This window comes from Myodes glareolus, chromosome 14, assembly GCF_982192425.1.
Source record: "Myodes glareolus chromosome 14, mMyoGla1.1, whole genome shotgun sequence".
Taxonomy (NCBI): domain Eukaryota; kingdom Metazoa; phylum Chordata; class Mammalia; order Rodentia; family Cricetidae; genus Myodes; species Myodes glareolus.
Genome location: NC_142039.1, coordinates 25,661,472 through 25,681,050, shown reverse-complemented (window position 1 = coordinate 25,681,050; position 19,579 = coordinate 25,661,472). Strand labels below are relative to the sequence as shown.

The following is a 19,579-nucleotide window of genomic DNA, read 5'->3' as shown; positions in this document are numbered from 1 at the left end:
TTATTTGTGATCTACTATTAGTGTTCTTGTGCAATGTTGACTAAATACCTGACAATAGCAACCTAAGTGGGAAGGGTTTGTGTTGATCTATGGCTGCAGAGGGATTTTAGCCCTGTCTCCACTGTAGCAGTAGTGGACGTATAAAGAGATTACATCCCTGTTGGAAAGAGCAAGAAGTGGTAGCTATGACACAAAATAGATCAGAGAAGAGAAAAAAGGTGGGACTCAGAGATGCACCTTGAGGCCTACTTCCACTAGCCTCACTCCATCTCCTAAAGGTTCCCCAGTCTTCAAAATAGATCCCTAACTTGGAAGCGTACCAATAAAACGTTTGCATTCGTGTGTGTGCATGCATATACATGCACGTGCACGCTTGGGTGTGGGGGGTTGTGGGTGTCTTCCATTGAAATTGAAGCTTCGTGAAAGCAGACATTTATCTTGTAGCTCGTCCATCCCCAAAGTAAAGAATGGAGTTTATTGACTAAATAATAGTAGACCTTAAAAAAAAGGAATGGATGAACTGATTGAAGAGGCTCTACTTAAAAATAATACCTGAAAGAGTGTATTGTGTGGAAACCCAAGAAGTTTCTGCTTAGTACTGTTCACTACTTTCTGCTGTGTTGTCTCCTAATCGCCATTGATAACATCAATGTGCCATGATGAGAGAGTTTACACCATGGAACACAGCCAATGCGATAAAAAAAAGTGTTTAAATTTTTGTAGTTAGAGGCTATTATGTTAGAGTGAAGCAAAGAGGTGACTTGAGGTTTCCAACATAGTCACACAATGGGCACTTAGTAGGTATTTAGGACACAAGAGTACCAGGAGTGTAAAACATTTCCTGTTTTTGACACAGTGTTTTAAGCACTATATGTAAATGATGTCTTTCATCTTCTTGAGCATTCAGAGAGTTCAACATATTTTCCTAATTTTATAGGTGAGCTCCTGTGACTCAGAGAGAAACTCTACTTGTACATCTTCATGTGGTTAGCAGGAGATATGCCTGGAACTCTTTGGAAGCCTTGACCCAGGTCTAAATGGTCTAGATTTTTTAACTTTCATGAAGTTTAGATGTCAACCATGTAATCCTAACCCCTAGCTGGAAGCTGTGTGATTTGACTCAGTCTTCTGAATCCACAGCTTATGAAATCCTAATTGACAAGAAAATTCCTTCTTGGGAAGCAGTCCAGCATGGTGAGAAGCCATGGAAGATCTGGAGTTTCCCATCTGTGCTTTATTGCTTATTTTCCATTTTACACTGAGTGGGTTGGGGCAGGCATTTCGACCTCCTGGCAGCCTCCACTTTCTCTCATTTGTTATATGAAAATAATGTTGGTTTCTCTCTTCAAGGATTGATGTGGGAGCGATCGATACTATAATATTAACAGTATCTGTCACATACTAATTTCTAAATAAACAAGAGCTCTTACAGAGAGTTAGGGAACTTGTTTTGTAACTGTATGTGTTCCTGGGCCACCATCTTAAGAACATTCTCTCCTAAAATAAAAATGAAGCAGATTAATGGTTTCACTTATCTCTATTGCACCAGAAACCCCAACTGAGTTTTGTTTGCTTTCCATATAAAACCAAGAACCACTTCAGAGGCACATTTGATGTCAGATGCATGTTATCATCCACAAAAAAAATTTTTAAAAAAATTCTGTTGGAAAATTACATTGGAAATACTCCAATATTTTCAAGTTTAACTAAATTCCAAGATTCCAAACAAAATTAATATGGGTGTGCTAGCAAACTTTCCATTACAAATTACCTTAAAATTTTAAACTATAGAAGGATAAATGCAATTGAGTAACAGATTCAGACATCTCAGCCCACGGTCCTTTGGCTCCACTGAATCTGAACCTTTGTTAGAAAAAGATCCTGGGAGAAGTTTATCTCATGAAAACCAGGAGAGGAAGGGACTGGAAGAGAGATGGAAGATGAAAAGACAGAGAATGGTTTAACATATGACCTTCAAGGGCATGCCCCAATAATAGTTTTCTTCCAACTAGGTCCCACATTCTACTGTTTCTATCACCACCCAGCAGTCTATTAAGTTATATTTTATATTAGTCAAAAAGTCAAGAATGAGTCCCCATTAAGTTATGAATCAGTAAATGGATTAATCCATTTATCATGTGAGAGCCCTTGTGATAACATTACATTCCCAAAGCCCCACTCCCAAACACTATTGCCCTGGGGATCAAGCTTTAATACAACAATTTTCAGTGGATGTTTAAAATTCTTTTGCCCCTTTTGTTCACTTTTAAGGGATAAGATGAAAATTTGTTCTACGTATTGACCTTTTTCCACATTCAATGAACCAGGTACTAACGTCATCTGCCTCCTACTAATGAAGCAGAATGAAGCAAAAGTTCATGTCCAGTGCCTCATGGCTATACAACAATGAAATAACTGTGATCTTTCATTACTTCCAACCCATATTAGGATCCATCTTCTGAAAATTATCTCTTGCATTCCTTTATGGCACGAGACTAGAAGACTAAAGAATCAGTATGTATATTGTCTCTCTCTTTAGATCCTATGCATTATTCTTTCCTAGTTGTTAAGAGGCTGTCCTGTGGCTAGAGAGGTGGCTCAGCTCTTACCAACTCCTGCTCTTCTTCCAGTGGACTTGAGTTTGGTTCCCCACACCCACATTGGCTCAGAGAGCTCACAGCTACATGCACCTTTAGCTCTAGGGAATCTAAGCCTCTTCTGGCTTGTGATGTCACCTATACATATATGCTCCCCCCTGAGACACTCATACACGTACACATGCAAAAAAAAAAAAAAAAAGAACAACAACCTTATTTTGCTCCACTCTCTTTATTTAACAAGTTTTAAATGCTAGAGAATATGGTATAAAACCACATTTCTAAAAATTTGGTCTGTGGTGTAGCTTGGTTGGTTAAATGCTTGCATAATGTGCGCATAAAGTCCTCGATTCGGTCCTCAGCAACATATGCACTGATACCACGGGATATCCTTCCAATTTCAGAAAATAGGAAGGAGGATCCGGAGTTAAAAGTCTTTCTTGAGAACATAGTAAGTTTTGAAGGGAGGGGAAGCAAGGGGAAGAGGGAAAAGGGAGAAAACAAACTGTTGAGGTGAAGCTGTGCTTTATTTTTATACTTGATGATCTTTGGGAAACTATCACTTTTATTTCTAGCTTAAAATCTCAAGAAAACTAACCAGGTTGCTATGTGAGCTACTCAGAAGGCTTGCATGCGCTTGTCTTCGAATGTATGCTGATCTCCTGAGTAGGCTGCTCAACCCGCACTTGTGGAAATCCACAAGTCCCTAGTCATGTTGGTTTCTCCTTTCAAACGCTGTCCTTTCCCTTGACTTCCAAACATTTAGTCTCATTTCCAGCAAGAGAAAATCCTGGAAATAGCAGCATTGTTTGTCTTTCTTTCTCACTAGCCTCCCCTGGCTTTTCAGAAATCCCTCTGCCTCATTCTAAACAGGAAGTTTCAGCAGGCAGTTGTACAAATGGCACTGTATTATGTGGGATGTCACCTATTGTTGCTGGAACAAAGGTATCCTGAAATAAGGACAAAGACCTCAAATCCGCTATAGTCCGGGACCCTTCAGTAGCCTCTCATTGTATCTGGGGAGTGATTGAGTGAATTGGGTCACTCCAAGAATATACTTAAGCTTTGGAAGCTCGGCTGTTATCAGGCTGCCAGAATGGAGCTACACACAGCATATGTAAATGGCATTTGCAGTAAGCCTGCTCACCAATCTGCTTTGCATACACGTGAAGCAGGAATTTTCTAAATACATGTGTTTATCCATATCTGAACACACACATTCGAAAAAAAAGGTGTAGGGAGTAGCCCATAGCTCAGTCCTCTGTGGTTTTGTTTCTGAGCCTGGGTTTTACAGTGTTGATAAGAATGATGTCAAATTTGTAGTGATTCTCCTGCCTTTGTCTCTCAAGTGCTAGGATTACAGGTGTGTGCTACTGTGCCTGGTCATAACTCAGTTCTCCTCAGAAGTTTTAGGAAAAGCAAACTATGGGTTAATCAAAGATACTACTAAATTTCCTCTTTTGAAATGCTGCTTATGAATCACACACTTCTGAAACTTTTAAGATCTAAATATGCAAGAGTATGTATGCATGTATATGCATAGATACACATAGATACATATATACATGTATAATGTTATAAAAAAAATTCTTTGCTAGGCCAGATTAACCAGCATTATCAAAAGATAAGCTGTTTAAAGACTCCCATTTAGCTGCAAGCAGTTTCACAGATGGCTCCTCATCTCAAAGAACTCTGAGTGAAGGGAAGAGTTTATAAAGTGCCCTGGTGCTCCATCTCCTGACGTCGCCTGTAGCAATGTAGCACTTTAATAACAATTAGTTAGTCACTTCAATATTGCTACCTGGGATGATGCTAATACAAAGCTCATGTCCTCCTTGTAAATTCTCTTCCCTTTTATGATCATGTTGGACATTTCTCTACAATGAGCTATTTTCCATATAATCATCCCTCGTCCTTGATCTTCCTTACCCTCCTTGGAATCTCGGTCATACGTACATTTCCATGTGTTTAGTTACCTGCTGGAGCTTTTGAACCATGCTTTTATGTATGAAATGGCACAACAAGGTTTATAGAGAATTTCCTGTTAATGATTTTAACCAACACTGCCTCCCCCCGCCCTTTCTTTTCTCTTATCTCGGTAGGACCTTTCTCTTCTCTGTTAGCACAATTCCTGCATTCTGCTTTCCTGATTCCGCCTTCCTATTTTCTTAGCTTCTATGTGAGAGGAGGTCTTCTGTGTCCACAGCCCTTTTCCACCAAGGTATTTGCAGCAGCTTCCAGTTGATTTTATCGTCTAGAATTGCTCTTTAGAAACCTTCGCTTGAGACAGATTGATCCCCACCCCACCCCACCCCCTGTTTATATGAAATAATCTCTTGTTTCTGTGAAAATAACCTGCTCGTCAGGATTGGCATCAAACTCGTCATGGGAGACACACCTGTAGTCCTAGCCCATTGGTGGTCGAGGAAAGGAGGGTCATTCTTTGAGGTTCAGCCTCATCCTCAGTTACATAGTAAGTTGGATATACGATCCTGTCTCAAAACAACAGCAGCAAAAACTCAACCAAGCAAAAAGACAAACAAACAAAAAACAAACAAGCAAAAAAAAAAAACAACAACATAACCAACCAAATCAACAAAACAAAATCAAAACTTCAGAAGCCATTCTGGATGTCACAACATTCATATGCATAGATGCCACCTGTGAATTATAGAACATGATAATTCTACCCCACAAATTTGGAGATCCCATGCTGTATTTTTATTTTAAAAAAGAAAACTCTAGATTTTCTGTCTAATTTTTAAAAATTAATGCTTTAAAATGCATATTGACTTCTTGACAAATCAATGAGTTTCTGGCATTTTAATTAAACTGTATAATGATTTAATTAGAAGACCTCCCTACAAGAACTCAAAGATATTTTAGAAAACAGGGCACTGATTTCCTGTGTGTGTGAATTTAAGGAGTAGTAAATTGATAAGGGGCCATTTTGCATGATTGATATTGACCTTCTGTGAAAATAGCCTGCAGTTTTTGTTATTATGTGATTTCTACAACATGCTGTTTCATAAAAAAATCGTGGGGTGCTAATTGTAGGTCTTGGAGCTATGTGATAGAAATGCAGCTTAAACTAGAATAAATCAAAAAAGAACTGTTTGTGCTTTTGTAAAGTAGTGACTCTAGGCGCGGCGCATCCCCAGAGTCAGAGAGCTAGCTACAGAAGTTCAGCCATGTTACAGTCACTTTCCCTACATGAATCGCTGAATTCTGCTTCGTGGAACACAGGCTTTGCTCCTAAATGTGATTTTTTTTGTCAGTTGAAAAGGACGAGTGTATTGTGCTTTTAGTGCCTCGGGAAAAGGTATTTCATACTTTCTTGTCAATTCTGACCCCTTGTACAGCTAATATTCCTTCACTGTGGGTCATAGGTTCACTTGTGGCTATATAGCTGTCTGCAGGGGTGAATGGCATACCCTTGACTGGCCATGATGGTTCACAAGCCTATCCTTATATCTAAGCAATGCTGTTACTCATTTTTACTAGACCAAATAGAAGATGATCAGGTCCCAGAAGCTGAAAGTTGTTATTTTTAAAGGTCATGGGAACGTTAATGTTCATCTTAGTTCTGCTATTTGTTTATAGGAGACTCTTGAAATTGTTATTCTGAGATGTGACATGGCATGGTCTCAGTGTGTATATACCCTGTTCCTGATATCCTCGTGCTTTGCTTGGCTATTCAGGATTTAGAGAGAGCACGGCCATTGCAGATTATTTTAGTCCTATCTAAATAAGAAAAGGAGAAGTTGAGAGAATTGGCAAAGACCCCAAACAGCCAACACTGTCATCTATCTTGGGTTCTTGAGGCATGTATGAGAAGAAGCTGCAGAGAGAATACATTCTTCTTTCTGGTCAGTTCATTGGACTCAGGCCAAAATTCACCCTCAGATGAGCTGTCCTAGGCTCATGTAAACACTTAGGACCTCCCTCCTCCCCTTTTATTCTCATTTCTTTCTTGAAGTCTTCAGATATGAGAAAATGTCACCAAATTTTCTCCAAGAAATTCAGTTTGTCATATTCTTCCAGTCAAATCTTCAGTGTCTAGGACCATGCATGTCTAGCTGTTCCTTCACCCTTCACTTCACTGTGCTCTTGTTGTTGTTGTTGTTTTTTCTGAAGCAGAAAGACACAGCAGACAGACTAGATTCTGCCTAGATTGGATTGTGCCACCAATTCTACCCAGCTAGCTCAGGTATGTCAAAAAGACAAAGTTATTCATCCAAAGATCAGTGACCTCAAAAAGGACTTACACATGGGACAATTAGATGTCTCTCAAAGTCACAGTTTAGTCCTTCTGATTTATCCAGGTCAAAGCATGGCTTGTTTTTGGGAAGTAGCCAGGTTCCTTTGCATTTATGGGTCAGAACAAATGGAATTATGCAGTGTCTGTTGCATATGTATAAAATGATTGTGCATTTCTACCAAGGTTAATTTATAAACAAACTTGTCTTTCTATGGGGAAAAGACTTCCCAAGTCCCTAGGTTGTCAATGGTATGTAGGTTCTTGACTCTTGTTTAAAGTATAATAATAATAATAATAATAGTAATAATAATAATGACTCAAGGTTCTTAAGTGCTAGGATTACTGATACATGCCGCTAGGCCTACCTGGCCATAGCTCAAGTTTAGGTGTTAGGAAAAGCAAAATATGTATTAATAATATCAGTCTTTTAAAATGAATCTTATAAATCACATTTCTCAAACTTGTAAGTTTTCATCTTCAAGACTGTGTGTTGGTAGAGACTGCTCTTTGGTTTCCCAGCCACTCACACTCAAAATAACCACACAGAAACTATATTAATTACCACACTACTTGACCTATTCACTTATGTATATTCCTGGCTACACATTTCTATAAATCTGTGTATCGCCACATGGTTGTGGCCTATTGATAAGGTTCTGTCTGTCTTCCAGGGTCTGTCTCCTGCTGTGGCTACATGGCGTCTCTTTGAATCCACCTATTCTCTCCTCCTCTATCTGCTTGGAACTCCTGCCTTGCCGTATTCTGCGCTGCAATAGGCACAAAGCAGCATCTTTATTAACCAATGGTATTCACAGCATACAGAGCAGGATCCCACATCATCTTTGTGTGTATGTGTGTATGAATAAAATATTATACAGAAACATATTCTTAATGTCATATATTAAGCTACAATATTGTAAGTGCTTAGGATTTCCTAAGTGGCATGACCTAAATGCCAAATAAAAACAGGTTATGTATTTCACTTTAATGTGAAATTAGCTGGAATAAATTGACCTTTATGGTTTCCTCTTTCTGTTGAATTATCCTCCCTTCTATGTACACAAGGCTTGGTTTTCTGTAGCATAATCCTCAGTCCTGAATATGCAAATGGCCCAAAGTTTCAGATTTTGAGGTAAAATTCCATTAATAGGGGTCTCTGAGAACAGGACTGCAAAGGAATTTAAGTATCTGGGTGTGGAGCCGGGTGGAACTCAGCCAGAGTGATAGGAGTGGCTTTCAGTTTTGAGAATGTGGCATCCAGATGGGCCACATACTTGAGAAGTCACAAAGGTCTGAAAACCTAAGAAGGGGGTGGTAGTGGTGGGGTGGTTTGGACGCAGCAGGGAGCCTGGAATGCCCTGGGTTCTTGTCACTCCAGAGCTGGGGACAGGCAGCTGCTGCACAGAGGACTTCAAGGGAAAGAAGGGAGTGAGTTCTGTGGAGAAAGATTCTGAATTCATTTACGTGACTCCGGGGCTTCTCTTGGTGCCAAGAATTATGATATCGGTCAAAACTGAATCATAATTTGCATACGTGGTTTTCTTATGAAATGGGTGGTTTTATGTAGTTTAATTATTTATCTCCATATTTTATTTGTTTTCATATCTATGAGTAGCTCTGAATTTTCATTCTTGCTTTCTGAGCCCTCTGGAAAGTTTCATGAATGGAAAAGAAATCTGGAAAGTGTTATGAAATGATTATAGATATGAATACACAAAGCAGTAGCTGGTAGTAGACTATGTTATGAAATACCTGTACTTGTCTCTACAGCTACTCTCTTGCCCCCAAACCCTGTAAAATCTCTGATTATGAAGCAAAGAGGCTATATTATGCCTGTTATTTTTTGTAGGGAATTCTAGGTTTTTTTTTTTTTTCTACAAGAATGCTTTGTGAATTTTACCTGAATTCTTTATTTTTGGTTCCCAGGTCTCTCTAGGAAGCGAGTATGGCTCTAACTATGAGTGGAAGATGGCTCTGCTCCTGTACAAAAATCATAATTTCCATCTCAAAAATCTATATTCTGAGCAACAAGATGGTTCACTCACCTTCTTTTTAACAAAGAAAAAGATCTGAAGAGATCTGATAGCCAAAGGATCATCAGCAAATTTAAGTGAGGAAATTGAAAATGTTGACAAACTGGCATAATTGTGTCAAATAGTATGTTGTATTTTTAAGAAGACAGAACCATACTGAAATAATGAACCCTTGGGGCTCAAGAGACTTCTCAGGAGTTACGAGTGTTCACTGCCTTGCAGAGGATCAGAATTCAGTTTAAACACCCATGTTGGGCTCTTGAAACCACCTGTAACTTTAGATTCAGGATTCTGATACTCTCTTTTCTCCTCTTTGGTCATCTTCACTTTTGTGCACATAACCAAACATAGAAACACACACACACACACATACACACACACACACACACACACACACACACAACTAAAAAAAGTATAAATCTTTTTAAAAATTTAATTATCTCGTCCTTCTGTTGCACTTTTCTGAAGTGTTCCCACATGAGGGGCTTCATTTGAAGAGAATGAAGATCTCATAAGATGTACTAAGTTCTTGTGACTGAAACCATTAGAAAAACCCTCAAATTGTTTAGTTCTGGTAAGGCAATAAGGTTCCCAGAAAGCAAGTGTTTCTCAAGATTAATTCCTCATTAAAATCTTGAAGGCACACCAGTGAGCATTTTTCTCCATTTGAGCATTTTTGAGCATCTTTTCATTTTGCTTTTGTTTTCTTTTTTTCCCCCTCAGACAGGGTTTCTCTGTAGCTTTGGAGCCTGTCCTAGAACTAGCTCTAGTAGGAGAGATCCACTTGCCTCTGCCTCCCAAATGCTGGAATTAAAGGTGTGTGCCACCATCACCAAACTATTTTGCTTTTCAAAGTTTTTTTGTTTTTTAATAAAAAGAAAATTCAACTTGAAAAATTGAAGGTGCAGTTTGCAAGTGGTGAGACCACAATGATGACTATAATTTTGGTGATAAGAATCCATTGAAAAGCTGGGTGGTGGTGGCACACACCTTTAATCCCAGCACTCAGGAGGTGGTGCGGGAGAATTCTTTGTATTCTGTCAATCATGTTTTAAATAAACGCTGATTGGCCAGGCAGGAGGTGTAGGTGGGAAAACGAGACAGGAAGTGGAAATGATGCAAGAAGAGCAGGAGAATTCTGGGGAGGAGGAAGTTGATTCCTCCCACGCCTGCCCAGACCACTGAAGCAGCAGGATGTAAGCTGCCCTACTGAAAAAGGTACTGAGCCACATGGTTAAAATAGATCAGAAAAATGGGTTAATCAAGATGTGAGAGTTAGCTAATAAGTAGCCAGACCTAATGGGCCAATCAGCATTATAACTTATAGAGACCTCTTGTGTGGTTGATTTTCTCTGGGGCCTGCCGGTTGTGGGGTACCAGGCCGGGACAGAAAACACAAACAAGCAGGCCCAACATGTTACAAGAAGGCAGAAGTAGGCAGATCTCTGTGAGTTTGAGGCCAGCCTGGTCTAAAAGCAGCCAGTTTCAGGACAGCATCCCAAGCTACAGAGAAACCCTGTCTCAAAGAAAAAAAATTTAAAAGTACCCATTGAAGTGCTTTCCATGTGTTGTGATTCCTGTTACACTGAAAACTGGGAGTCTGGATGTCCTGCCTACCACATCCCTGTGCTAAAGACGCCAAAGACATCTCCATCAGCATAGAACATCTAAACCTGAAGTGGCTTCTTCACATCACACAGCAATTTGCAAGTGAAATGGAGACAATAGTGATGCTTGTCTAAAAAGTATGAAAAAGATGTTAAAATACTTGCATAAAACTTTGAGAACTTCATATGATAGTCAAAATGAAAGTAAACGCTATACTTTTATCTATTGATCAAAGTCCAGAAAAAGTCATGACATAAATATTTTTAAATCTTCTTGGTTTTGTGTTTTCAATATAGAGTTAAAGACAAAAGTTGTTATTGATTGTACTAAGATAAATTCTGACATTTTTAACAATTAAGAACATGCGACCTATATATATAAGATAGAGTATGGCTGGGAAGATGATTCAGTGCTGAAGAGCACTGGCTGCTATTGCTGAGGACCTGAGTTCAATTCCCAGTACCCACACAGCAGTCCACACCGTCTTTAACTCCAGTTTGAGGGAGTCTGACACCTGCTTCTGGCCTCTACAGATAAATTAGGGGAAAAAAAGAAACAAAAGGAAGGATAGAGCTATAAAATGACCTCTCTTAAGACTCCTCCTCTCCTGCAGTGCACGAGAAAGCATCACCCTAAGCTGAGCCAGCCTGTGGCTGTGGGGACTCAGGTGAGCCGACCCTGAGGGCCTGAGATCAGGAGAGCTGACACACCCTACAACAACCAGAAGAGAAGGCCCTGCACCTTGCTAGGGCAAAATAGTGCTGTCCCTGGTGATGAGTTAGGGGGACCCAGATCTGAGGGTCCAAGAGCAAGAGAACTGGTCATGCTTTTGGCTGTAGGCTGCGCTGGGTGAGCTAGCTGAGGCAGTGCTGGAGAGCTCATCTGGGCGGAGATGATGAGAGACTTTTCTCAGCTACAAAGCTGACCAATTCAGCTACCACCCAGGCCCAGAACCAGCGCTATGAGTTGGCCCAATCCAGCAGCCACTGAATCTATGACCTGTTGAAACATGTGAAAGGGACAAACCTACAAATCCAGAAGAACAGGATCTTCATGACACAGGACAACAACCTGATATCCAAGAGGTGTCCAGAGAAAACCCATTACCAGTGGTGTAGCAGAAACTAAAGGCCTCGAACCCAACTCGTAGCAATGAACACTTTCAAGTAAAGATGTATGAATTAAAAGGTACACTGTGTGACTCACTGGGCCACACTACAGCTTCCGTGACAAGATTATTTTTTTTTTTAAATTTTTATGTTGGTTCTTTGTTTAGTTTTGCCTTTGGTTTTTCTTTTAAATTTGGTTTTGTTTGCGGGGGGCGTTGCAAGGGCAGAGGGTCAATATGAGCGGACGGGAAAATAACTGGGATCAGAAAGCATGATGTGAAATCCACAAAGAATCAATGAAGGTAAAGAAAGAAAAAAAGACTGTCTCTCCAAAGTATCAAGCATTTACTATTTATTGATTTGTTTTCAGAAAAATAAACACACACGTTACTGTTTTTGTGCCTGCTTGTACATACATGCAATGTGTAACCTTTTCAGTTTGTCAGTCCTTGCTTAGAACCCATCCTTACGTAACCTGGTATGGTCTTTATATATCCAACGAAATGACATTAACCATGCTTGTGGTGCTATACCAGGTGCATTTTCGTTAGTTCCTTTAGTCCATTTGTTAGCACTCAAAGGAGAAAGTTTTTTTTTTACTTTGACATTGATTCTTTTAAGCTTTTGAATAAGTTTAAATGGAAGAAATAATAACATGTGTGTGCATGTGTAAAATGTATACAACCTTTAAAGACTAAAGTAGCAATTCCATTTTTAAACAATCAAAGAGAAGCAATCAACGTGCCTGACAGCAAAAGCAGGATTACTAGATGCATATTTCCAACTTTCAATAATTGATTTCCATAACACTTTATACTTGAGTGTAATTAGACTCCTTATACATGTCACATATAATTATACATGCTTTAAAGATTTTTTCACAGTGTCCTTTAAATATATAATGCAATTCCCATCTCTTCATGCTTTCTCTGCAAAGTATCTTGTGGATAACACATAAAAAAAATCATTGTGATTCTTGAAGATGTTATTCTAAATGAAAAAGAATACCTGCAGAAAAATGTCAGTCATGAATAATAAACACAGAGCGTGCCTTGCTAGCCATCAGATTTTTTTTTTTTACAATTTGTAGGTTCACAAATAAATATGAAAGACCTACTTTCCTTCAAGAGGCTTCAGAGTACACAGAGTTCTTAGTAACATATAAATTTGTTGGATAGGTGGATCCTAGAATGGAGAAAAAAGAGGGAGCAAAGCAGAAGGTATACTTTTAAAATGATGTGTGGATGTATTTTCCTTGGAAGGGGGTCACTGTCTCTTTCAGTTTCAGAAGACCAGTTAGAACTGTGCCTGCTAGGAGCAGAAAGCAAAACTTACATAATTTGTTTCATCTGGGAGAAATGCTTTATCCATGTTTTAATATCTGATTAATTCATGTTGTGATGACTTTATCAACATCCTTCCTTCTTGGATCAGAAGAGATATAATCATTTTTACCCCCAAAATGATGAATTTTTCCAAATCTGATTTCATAGTTTCTTGGCTCATTTCCATTGAATATTCTCATGCACTAAATGTCTACGTTGGGCATAGTGTTAAAAGGGAAAGAATTATTATTTTTTTACTCAAAGGAGAAGCAATTGAGTATACATTAAACAAAATGAACCATATTCCCAGGAAAAGAACAATAATTGCAGAAGAGATCAATGAAGAAAGGAAGGTCTTAGAACACTAGGGATGGAGTTAATATCTGTCACTGGGGACAGCTCTGTGAAGGGTTCTCAAGACTTTATGTTCCTGAGAATGTGGACCAGAAACATTTGGAAACCAAAGTTAGCTGTATGATAATTAGAGTAAAATGACCACAGAGGAAATATTGTCGAGATGATGTGCCCGCAAGAAGTAGAAAAAAAAAAAAAGATCTTTACTCTAGAAGAACCTGAAAAGGACTCCCTTGAACTTGCAGTGTTTGCTAAAAAGCCACAAAGTTTGAGTTCATCTTAGTATTTATATCAACAGAAGGACATCAGCGCTCTAGAGGAATGGGCAGTCCAGCTGATGACACACACCTGAAATTCCAGTAGTTTGGAGGTAGAAATGGAAGAAAAAATAAAGGGCTCAAAAGTACACTTCAATAAAGGATGGTCAGAAGCAAACTGGAACTATGAGAGATCCTCCGTTAAAAAAACAAATGAACACACAAACAAACAAAAACAGGCTGAAGTAAACGGAGTCGTGAATTATAAGGCAGGTATAGACATTGCTGCTGGGGAGCAGAATGACAGTGATGAGGGAGGGAAGGCCTTGTGCTCGACTGCAGAGGCACTTCAATAGCCCATTCAGTACTTTTCACCAGAAAATATATTCAGATTGCTAAGCATATGTGGTTCCCTCCTCCCTCCCTTTGGCTTGGTTCTTAGCAAGAGCCAAATGAGTTGCTATCTTCAAAGAGTCTTCTCTGAGATTGTGATGTAGCTCTTCTTGGACTTTTCTTCTACATACAAAAACCTAAATCAGAATCAGCTGCACGTGGTATTTACCAGCATCCCGAGGAATTAGATCTGCTCCATGGGGGCAACGCAATGACTCTAAGTTACGTGCAACCAGGAACTACATGGGCTTTAGACTTGAAGTAGGCAGATTGCATTCAAACTCTGCAAACTGTGCCATGTCACTGGAAAATGGGCATAATGATAGCACCTGTTCCATAGGGCTGATGTTTTGATTCATGTGTCAAGGGTATAAAGACAGTGAATGTCCATTATTCTCTTTGCCTACATGTCACTGACACCGGCAATTGCTGGCCTGCTTTGACACTTATCATAAGTACTTACTTGGTATTGTCTTAGGCTATGAGTTATAATTTCCTGATCTATTAAAAGGAAATTCAACCCTCATAGACTATTGGCAAGATGGGTGGCTTAAACGTAACACTGCCGGAAAGGTAGCCAGGACACATTAGATAGCCATGGAAAATTTAGAATTGACCATGTTGCCAGGAAACATGATTCAAGGTATTATATATTCAACAGACTGAATCCTTTAGACATTGGTTCCAGCTCAGACCACATATCTTTCCCCTCTTGCATTTTGTCAGAGGAAACGGAGTTACTACCTCAGTCTCATTAATGTTCTCTGTTCTCCTACCCTGGCTTAGGCCGAGGTGGTACATTGTGACTGGTTTTACACTCTTATTCTGCTCATTGCCTTTACCCCTATCAAAGGCCATCAAGGCAATAAGACCAAGGGAGGCGGACTACATGTAAAGTCTAGGAATTAAATCAAAAGTAGATAATAGACCCAAATTCAACCTTCAGACTGCCAATAAAACACCTGCTTCATAATGCTTCCTCACAGCTGTGAGGCATGCCTTCTATGACCTTTGAAAATACCCAACTTTGCAAATTCAATTGTAATATATAATTTTCCCCTAAAATGCAATAAAATGTAAGTGACCTCTTCACATCATTAATGCTTTTATGCGAAAGGAAGAAAGTCATTTATAAAGCTGTGAAAATACGACCTTGCCGGAGCCTTGCTGAACCTCTCCACAAATCACTGTCATTGGTTTGCGCCGCTACCTGCCTGCCAATGATCCGAGCCCTACAGTGGAGCCACTGTGGAACTCAACAGCTCATTCTCTACTCCTCATCTTTCTTCTGTCTAAACTAGCGTGTTATCTCATAATTTACAGGGCAAAGATATGATTATCTTGAAATTACAAGCTCAGAGAGCAAATTGTTTTCCAGCAGCCTCACAGCCCCCAGCACTGACCTAGAGACAAAAGCTCCGACAGGCTCCCTACGCTGGCACACCTGTCTGTGAAGCAGGTTACATACACCTGTGTGAGGCTCTGCTTTTCTACAGATGACACTAACTCGTACTTCCTGTAAGTTTAAGAAAGTAGGGAGGTGGCTCGGTGGTAAAGTGCAGGCTGTGCCAGCAGGAGAACTTGTGTTTGGATCACTAGGACCCATGAGAACTCAGAGCATGGGGCATACATCTCTAGCCCCAGAGCTTGGGATAGGGGGAGGTGGCAACAGAAGACCCAGGGGTCATGTGAGCCAGTCAGTCTAGTTAAAATGGCAAGTGCCCCGTATAGTGGGAAGACCGTCTCAAACATTAAAAAAGAGGGTGAGACAAGAAGATACTGAACATTGACCTGTGATCTTTTCATGTGCACACATGAGCTAGAGCACCCTCACACAAATGTGAACACACACACACATACACACACACACACACACACACACACACACACACACAGAGAGAGAGAGAGAGAGAGAGAGAGAGAGAGAGAGAGAGAGAGAGAGAGGATCTCGTTACTCTCGTTATCCACTTGTATGTTCAGAAGAAGCAAGAGAAGTAGAGGGAGGAGCCAGGAATATAAGAACACAGTCCAGGAAAGAGACAATTGTTAGAAGAGGGTGGGGAAGTTGCGGAGTTGTTAATTCTGATTCCACATAGATTGGGAAGGGGAAGTAGAATGTGACACAATTCCTGATAGAATAGATAGGTGCTGGAAGAGATGGGATAAGAGGAGGGGAGGAGGGCTCATAACTAATTTTTGGCTGGAGGCATCCTGCGAATTGTCTAGGAGTTGGTATAAAGATCCTCATTTGACAGCTCACATTTTGGAGGCTCACACGTATTATATAGTTTGCTCAAAGTGACAAGTTTTGCAAACACAGAAGAACATGAGCCCAGGCTTCTCTGATTCCCAAACCTAAGTTATTTCTCTGCATAACTTTTCTTCATTTTCAAGTTTGTTTCAAGACAAACATGGCAGTTAACTTTCTCTTTCAATTCCCAAGATGTGCTGCGTAACACTGAAGGACCACTAAGAAAGTTACCAAAAAAACCCCTTTGGAACTTTGATCTGGGGGCAGCCAAATTCTCTGTGGTTCCCATGCTCTGGGGTTGGACAGAGAGAACATAAACATAGGTACCAGTACATACTTGCCACATACCTGCACATGGCACATACTCACAGGTCCACAGCTCTGGAGAATAAGTCACAGACTGCATCCTGCAGACTATTCCCAGATGCCGTTCTCTGGCCTTTGATGCTCTGCACGTCCCGCCCTTCTTTTCTCAGCTTTACTTCTTAGGGTTCAGTTTCAAATGTACACCCTCTCCCCTCAGTATACAAACGAGGTAGAAATTTTTTACAAGATAACTTCCACTCCAGGATGGTTCCTTCTGCAAATTTCCATTATCAATCACTTAATTGCTGTTAACTCACTTAAACTCAGTGTCTACAGGAAATGTCTCTTCTTTTGACCTTGAAGTATTTAGCTGGAAAGCACACTGTCCTAGAAGCTCTCAAGTTATTAGTTCTGTCTGATCATGGTCTCTAAAAATATCTTCATTGAGAATATTGCGGTCTACAAGCTATCTATCTATCTATCTATCTATCTATCTATCTATCTATCTATCTATCTATCTGCCTATCAAACATCTATTATCTACCATCTCTCACCTATCTACCAATCATCTATTTACCTAACATTTCTCTCTCTCTCTCTCTCTCTCTCTCTCTCTCTCATCCATTTATCTTTCTATTACACATCTGTTCACCTATCTACCAATCACCTATTTACCTAACATTTCTCTCTCTCTCTCTCTTATCCATTTATCTTTCTATTACACATCTGTTTATCTACTATCTATTGTCTCTCATCTATTTGCTAATCATTTTAATATATATTAATCATCTATGTTATATCTCAACTATTATCTATTGATTGATTTATCAATAGCTATATTCTCATCTATCAATATATATTGATAATTTGATATATCTTTTTCAATCATTATATGTGTATGTTCATATTTATAGGTTTATATTTATCTGTATGAAATTATTTTTGTTGCCTCTTCACAACTGTAATTTTGCTGCTGTTGTGAATCATAATATGAATATCTGATATGCAGGATATCTGATGTGCGACCCCTGGGAAAGGAATGTTGAACTCTCCTAAAGGGGATGCAACCCACAGGTTGAGAACCACTGTCCTAGGGCTTTATAAAGTCACGCACTGTGGCACAGACCTGATTTCAGCACTTAAAGAATCAGAAGTTCAAGGTGATCTTAGAGTGTATACAAAGTTCAAAGGGCCTTGAAAGACCATTTTAAAATAAAAAAAAAATTACAAGAAAAATCAACAAACAAAAACTTCAAAAAAAGTCAAAGCAAAGTATCCCTCTCTTCATCCTTGGACACAAATATCATAGCATTGATGTGGGACTCAGGATGTCATACCATAGTATCTCTTGCTGATTCATTCATTCAACAAATGTTTACCGAAACTCTGTTCAATATCAGGCACAGTGCTAGGACTTGAGAATTCAAAAGTGAATCCATTTTAGGTCCTTGAAGAAGCCACGATTAGTCAGTTGAGGTGAAACATGCGTTTTTAAAATATAACGAGAACTAATTGCCAATTCTGAAAATTCTGACGGCCTTCCAGGCTCCATTCCAGGAAACCTATTATCTGCTGAGTAAGTGTTTATTCTCTGGTCTCTGGTGTCCAGGCCACATTCTCTAGAACTTCTCCTTTATAGAAAATAACAGTCTCCAGGGATTACCCTGTGTGTGTATTTGTGCTTTTCAGTGTACGCAATGGCACTATGTGGCTCTGTGATATAAACACTGATCTACAGATCATGTGACTTGGCATGCTCAGCACCACAGCACTGTCATGGCAACAGTCTTGATAGTAGGATAAATAAACAGATTTATAGACTTTATCTGAGGTAGCAAACACCAGGAACATCTATCATATTCTAGATGTAGTTGTAGATTAACTTGGCATATTCAGTTCAAGGGAGCCACAAGTTTGAAGTCAGTTCCAGAAGTGTTTTCAGCTTAAATTGGCACTGGAGCAGACGCCCTGGGTTAAGTCTACAGGCTGTTAGGTCAAATCGATTATCGAATGGCATGATTCTATTCTTCCACCCAGTGCGGCCAAAATCACCTTATGTAGAGGATACCAGAAGAATTTTGCCTACAGATTTAACTGCCCCTGACTTGAGCAGTAACAATAGCTCAAACCTCATTTGAAAAGAGCAACCAAAGCAAGCTTGGGAAAACCCTTCCTTGCCTAAAGAGCGTGTGTTCCAGAACACGAGCCCCAGCAGACTGGCTACATTCTTCTACAGTTGACATTCTTTCCCTGCTGACTTATTTTTACTTTCTGTTTGAGTTGGCTTGGCTTTATTTTTCCCTAAACGGTCTCTTCAGTCCTTCCTCCCCAGTAGGGTTTCCAGAGTGAAAGTCCTCTCTGCCCACACTTCGCAGAACTCAATGCGGACTCTTGTCCAGAGTCACTTGACGTCAAGGCTGACTTTTAAGTTTGCCAGAAAGACGTTCTTTGGGGAGCGGCTGACACCATCACCTTCTCCCTTTAGAACACAGCCACAGGCTGTGGGAATTTATAGCCGACAAATTGCATTTCTAAGCTTAATTTAATAGAGGTAAGACAAAGGAAGGCTTCAAACACTGACAACTCTTAAAAAAAAAAACCTTATAACACCAACATGCTTTAATTCCCTACTCATTTTCCTTCCTTCTCTCCTTGAGTTTTAAAATGCTTTTTACATACCATTGCTTTTAGAAAGCATATTTAAAATTCATTTGTTTCCATCCCCTGGGATCATTCTATATTATTTATCTTGTATGCTTGAATGAGCTGCCCCTTAGATCTTAACAAAAATTACTTGTTTGTGTTTTGCTTATTTATACTTTTAATTTGAGTCTGTGGTAATCCCTAAATGTTTGTAACCATTTAACAGTGATGTTCTTGACTTTGCTCTCTGATATAAAAAATGACTCTTGAAGCATTTCTGTTTTCCCCTTCTTTTTAGTGTATCTCATTCCACCTTTCCCCCCTCCCTTCATTTTTTTAACAGCTTGTCAAGGAGTATTTGTTTACCAAATGTTACTTTTCTTGGATCAAATCTATTTTTGAGTCATGCAAAAGCAAACAACTGTTTGAAGCTGTCAGGCTT

General features: G+C 39.5%; 1 long non-coding RNA gene across 2 annotated transcripts in view; it reads left to right on the top strand.

Annotated features, from left to right (window-relative positions):
- LOC125417642 (uncharacterized) overlaps positions 1-12,707 on the top strand; it is a 49,706-nt gene extending 36,999 nt beyond the window's left edge. For both annotated transcript variants that reach the window (XR_007237192.3, XR_007237193.3), the window contains exon 5: positions 8,785-12,707. This is a non-coding gene — a long non-coding RNA (uncharacterized LOC125417642). The remainder of the gene's footprint in view (positions 1-8,784) is intronic.
- The last annotated feature ends 6,872 nt before the right edge of the window (positions 12,708-19,579 follow it).